General features: G+C 38.8%; 1 pseudogene; it reads left to right on the top strand.

The window, feature by feature from the left end:
- The first annotated feature begins 715 nt into the window (after positions 1-715).
- LOC113912384 lies at positions 716-5,766 on the top strand (annotated as a pseudogene).
- Positions 5,767-6,149: the final 383 nt, after the last annotated feature.

The raw sequence follows: 6,149 nt of genomic DNA, 5'->3' as shown, positions 1-6,149 counted from the left end.
TAGGAGTATCCTGAACTTATCTCCTCCCACAGACACATGAAATCTATAGCTACATATGGATCATTTTCCTTTGAAAAAGATCTGAAAATACATCAACTGCTTCTCCACAACAAAAAACAAAAAGAGCACATTGAGACAAGTAGGAGAGACAGAGATGGTCTCACCAAAAATCCCAACCCAGTGGGGCAACACAGGATAGGGAGGAATCTCAACAGTCTGGTATTTCTCCTGGAACAGCAAGGTGTTGATACCCATATCAAGCACCCCAAGCCCTGGGATCTGTACAACAAAGATGAGCCCCTAAAACATCTAGCTCAGAAAACCAACAGGGCTGGGCGCCTGGGTGGCTCAGCTGGTTGAGTGACTGCCTTTGGCTCAGGTCATGATCCTGGAGTCCCGGGATTGAGTCCCACATCAGGCTCCCTGCTCAGCAGGGAGTCTGCTTCTCCCTCTGACCCTCTTCCCTCTCGTGCTCTCTATCTCTCATTCTCTCTCTCTCAAATAAATAAATAAAATCTTAAAAAAAAAAAAAGAAAGAAAACCAACAGGGCCGATGTCCAGAGGTCCCAAAGTGCTCAAGGAAACTGAAATTCCCTTTCTGAAGGACTTGCATACAGTATCACCCCAGAGGAAAACAGCAGTTTGAAAAGCACCTAGGCTACATGTAAAAGAAATGCATTTGCTAATCTAGAAACACCTACTGGAAGAATGGGTTATGGTTGAAATTATCCCAGAGAGGGAAGCACTGGTGGGTGCCAATTTTGCTGCTAACACAGGTAAGCTAGCTTAGACATGGCACTTCCTGCCACCTTGTTAAAACAGGAGAGGGCAGGCATTCACACCACCATCCTGCTGCCTTACTGAAGTCAGAGAACATGTATGGTTCCAGTACTCTCCTGCTTCCTGGCTGGGGCAGGCAAGTATGAACCATCACGGCATTCTCTTCCTCCCTAAAGTCAACAAACATGGGAAGTTGTAACATCCCCTGCTCCCTGGCCAGGGCTGGGAAGTGGAAGCAATCATGGCATTTGTCTAACCCCAACCTAAAGCTGGTGCATGCACAGAGGTAAGGTACTCTTTCACTGCATTCCTGAAGCCCACAGAAGGACACCATCAAGACATTTTCCCACTTCCTTTCTGAAGCCAGTGAGTGAGCCTTGCCCCTCTACCTCCACCTTGCAAAAGGCATGCACAATTCACACAGGGGATATTCTTGATTGCCTGGCTCTGGTGGCCAAGGGGATGGGCATTCCTGAGCTGCACCAGAAAGTAACAATGGGAAAGACTGTTCTTGGCAGGCCATCATACCCAGGGCACCACACAGACAGCAGACTGAAACACAACCCCAGTCTACCTATGAAAAGGCCTTATTTACTTAGCCTGGAACTTCAGCCTGAGAGACAGGCTTCAGGTTTCCTACACATCTAGAAGCTAAGGAAGTGCTCCCAGGAAAGATAATCAGGGAGAAACAATCTTTGCATATCCTTTTGGCCTTGCTACAATTTGATGAGAGATGAGACTTCACAGAAAGGAGTTTCTATGCTTATTTCTACACTTCCCCAAATTTTTTTTACAACTGTTGCCCAGATACACCTCCAGATATCCTGATCTAGAGGCCAGCAGTGTTTACAACTGTGGCCCCATAGGATGGTATAAATATTTGCATACTTTAAAAGCTGCTGCTTGAGAGTTTGGCTTCCAATCAGCCTGAAACTAGGGGCTAAGATTCCTCCCCTTGGAATGATCACTTCATATAGGTCTCAGCACACTCTCAACAATGAAGATATATCAAAAATAAATCAAGAAGTTTAGATAATCACAAAGGTTTTGAGAGACAACCAAGAGCTAGAGCAGGGTAAATGAGAAGCTTCATCATCTACATGAGGCCACTCCTTCAAGACAGGGGTAGCTGCCTCACCTTATACACAGAAACAAAAAGAGAGTCAAGTAAAATGAGGAGAGAGAAATATATTCCAAACGAAAGAACAAAACAAAACCTCAGAAAGACCTTAATGATACAAAGATAAGTAATTTGCCTGATAAAGAATTCCAAAGCAATGGTCATAAAGATGCTCACTGATCTTGGGAGAACAATGAACACATTGAGAACTTCAACAAAGAGAGAAAATGCAAGAAACTACTAAAGAGACATCACAGAACTGAAGAATAACTGAACTGAAAATACACTAGAAGGGTTCAAAAGAAGACTGGATGAAGCAGAAAAATCAGTGAGTTGGAAGACAAAGCAAGAGAATTCACACAGAGCAGCAGAAAGGAAAAACCATTTTTTTAAGAATGAAGGTAACTTAAGGGACCCACGGGACATCAAACAGAATATTTGCATTATAAATCCAGAAGGAGAAAAGAAAGGAGCAGAAAACTTGTTTAAGGAAATAATGGCTAAAAACTTCCCTAACCTAGGAAGGAAACAGATATCCAGATTCAGGAATCCCAGAGAGTTCCAAAATTGATGAATCCAAAGAGAACCACACCAACACTCATTATAAGTAAAATGTCCAAAGTTAGAGACAATTGTAAAAGCAGGAGAAAAAGAAATTATTATATACAAGGGAAACCCCATAAGACTATCAATAGATTACTCAGCAGAAACTTTGCAGGCTAGAAATGGAGTGGCAGGACATATTCAAAGTGCTGAAAGGAAAAAACTTGCAACTAAAATTACTCTACCTAGCAAGGTTATCATTCAGAATTGAAGGAGAGATAAAGAGTTTTCCAGATAAGCAAAAGCTAAAGTTTACCACTACTAAACTGGCATTACAACAAATGTAATGGGACTTCTTTAAGCTGAAAAGAAATGGAACTAATTAATAACAAGAAACCATACAAAAGTAAAAATCTCATTGGAAAAGATAAACATAGTAAAGGCAGTGGATTAGTCATTTATAAAGCTACTATTAAGATTAACTAAAACCACAACAATTAGTTAAGGGATACATAAAATGAAAAGATATAAAATGTGACATTGAAAACATAAAACATCGGGGAAGAGTAAAAATGTAGTTTTGGAATGTGTTCAAATTTAAATTGCTATCAACTCTAAATACACGGTTATAATATACATAGGATAATATATGAACTTCACACAGTAACCACAAAGCAAAAAATTAAATACACAAGAGAAAATGAGAAAAGAATCAAGTTACATAACACTAAAAAAAGTCATCAAACTACAAGGGAGGAGAGAAAAAGGAAGGAACAGAGAGGGGGTATAAAAATAGCCAGAAAGCAATTAATAAAATGTGAATAAGTACCTATCTGTCAATAATTACTTTAAATGTAAATAGATTAAATTCTCCAATCAAAATAAAGTGGCTGAATGGATAAAAAGACACATATATATAATACCTACAAGAGACTTGATAGAAGGACATATTCAGACTAAAAGTAAAGGGATGGAACAAAGATATTCCTTGAAAATGGAAAAAGAAAGCTAGTGTGGCTATACACATAATGGACAACACAGACTCTAAAACAAAGACTCAGAAAAAAAAAGACAAAGAGGGGCACTACATAATGATAAAAGGGTCAATCTAGCAAGAAGCTATAATGTTTACAAACATACACTCTTCCCACATAGGAGCACCAAAACGTATAAAACAAATATTAACAGACCTAAGAGAGAAATTGACAGCAATACAGTAATAGCAGGGGAATTTAACACCCCACTTGCATCAATGGATAGATCGTCCAGACAGAAAATCAATAAGGAAACACCTTAAAGAAACAAACAAACAAAAAAGAATGCAGCCCAAAGAGTAATAAAGATCAGAGTGAAAATAGAGGCTGAAAAAACAATAGAAAAGATCAATGAAGAGGCTGGTTCTTTGAATGAACAAACAAAACTGTCAAACCTTTAGCTAGACTCACCAAAGGAAAAGAGGTCTCAAAAGAAAATGAAAAAATCAAAGAGGAGTCACAACTGATATGACAGAAATCCAAAAAATAAGAGACTACTATGAACAATGATATGCCAACAAGTTGGACAACTTAGAAGAAATGAATAAATTCCTAGAAACTTACAATCTTCTGAGACTGAATCATAAAGAAATAGAAAAGCTGAAGAAACCAATAATTAGTAAGGAGATTGAATTAGTAATCAACAATCTCCGAACAGAAGTCTAGGACCAGACAGCTTCACTGGTGAATTCTACCAAACATTCAAAGAGGATTTAAAACCTATCCTTCTCAAACTTCTCCAAAAAATTGAAAAGTAGGGAATAATTCTAAATTTATTTTATGAGGCAAGCATTACCCTGACACCAAAACCGGACAAGGATGTATCTAATAACACAGATGCAAAAATCCTCAACAAAATATTAACAAACTAATTTCAGCAATATATTACAAGGATCATACATCATGATCAAGGGGATTTATTCCAGGGATGCAAGAATGATTCAAGAGCTGTATATCAAGCAGCATGATACACCACAGTAACAAAATGAAAGATAAAAATCATATGACCATTTCAGTAGATGCAAAAAAAAACAAAAAGTATGACAAAATTCAGCATCCTTTTATGATGGAAACTCTCTTAGAGGAGACGTACCTCAACATAACAAAGGCCATATGTGACAAACCCACAGCTAATATCAACCTCAATGGTAAAAAACTGAAAGCCTTTCCTCTGAGATCAGGAACAAGACAAGGACACCCATTCTCACCCTTTTAATTCAACAGGGTATTGGAAATCCTAGCCATAGGAATTAGACAAGAAATAGAAGGCACACAAATTGGAAAGGAAGAAGTAAAACTGTCAACTATTTGTAGATGATAGGACAGAATACATAGAAAACCCTAAACACTCCACCAAAAAAAAGAACAAAAAACTGTTAGGACTAATAAATGAAGTCAGTAAAGTTGTAGGATACAAAATTAATACACTACAGGTGGGAAGGATCGCTGGCAAGATCCCCAGGGAAGGCTCACACACCGGCCCCCACCCAGTCAGCCCAGCTCATCTGGGATAAAGACGATACTCATTTTCAACAAACACAAGAAAGCTGTGGCTCTGGAAGTTCTACCAGGCCTACTGTGAAGATATAGAACAGCAAAACATCGGGGAGATGTTCCATTTGGTATCTAAGGGATGAAAACATTGGTAATTTCCTACAAGGAGTATTGCTAATTGGACAATCTGACAACAAACTGGTTTACAAACATTATACAACATTTTGGCTTGTGTGTGGATTCTTCAGAAAATGAACTTGGCATTTTGGATCTAGTTCAAGTATTTGTGGAAATATTAGACCAGTGTTTTGAATATGTCTCTGAACTGGACTTAATTTTCCATGTAGACAAGGTTCACTATATTCTTTTTCTTTAAAGATTTATTTGAGAGAGAGAATGTGAGCAGGGGGAGGGGCAGAGGGAGAGAGAGAATCCTCAAGCAGACTCCCCACTGAGTACAGAGCCCCACAAGGGGCTCGATTCCAGGACCCTGAGATCATGATGGAGCTGAAACCAAGAGTCTGACGCTTAACCAACTGAGCATCCCAGGCACCCCAAGGTTCACAATACTCTTCCAGAAATGGTGATGGGGGAATGGTAATGGAGACCAACATGGATGCGATTGTTACACAAACTGATGCACAAAATAAACTGGAGAAATCCTAGGCTGGCTTAGAGGGAGCTCCGGCCCATGCTCTATCACCTGTAAAGAATATGAATCTTGCTGAGATCCCAAGAAATATTAACATTGGTGACATCAGTATAAAAGTGCCAAAGCTGCCCTCTTTTAAATAAAAAATTAAAAAGGCCACTCCCAGGTAAAATCCCAAGGGAAACGTCATCTAAGTTTACCATGTAGTTGTTTACCAAAAATAGAGGAAGAAAGTCTTAACTTTTGCTCTTGGATTTAAGTCAGGGTACTATACAGAGGTTGTATAAAATCAATACGGAAGTTCAATGTTGCTTTTTTTGCTCAGTGATTTTGAAGAAATTGATTAGTTCCAGTGTGATACTTTTTTTCTAAACTGCATTCCTATGCCCACCTAAGCCATGCCTCTTTGGCTACTACAGTATTTCAAATGTGTTTGAGATATTTCCCTAAATTATGTATAATCCAAAATGTTGGTGTTTTGTATGGATCACAAGTGCAGCATTCCACAATTCTTTCTGCTGTGTGT

Source organism: Zalophus californianus, chromosome 14, assembly GCF_009762305.2.
Source record: "Zalophus californianus isolate mZalCal1 chromosome 14, mZalCal1.pri.v2, whole genome shotgun sequence".
Taxonomy (NCBI): domain Eukaryota; kingdom Metazoa; phylum Chordata; class Mammalia; order Carnivora; family Otariidae; genus Zalophus; species Zalophus californianus.
The sequence above is the reverse complement of the archived record's forward strand: the minus strand, read 5'-3'. Positions and strand labels throughout refer to the sequence as shown.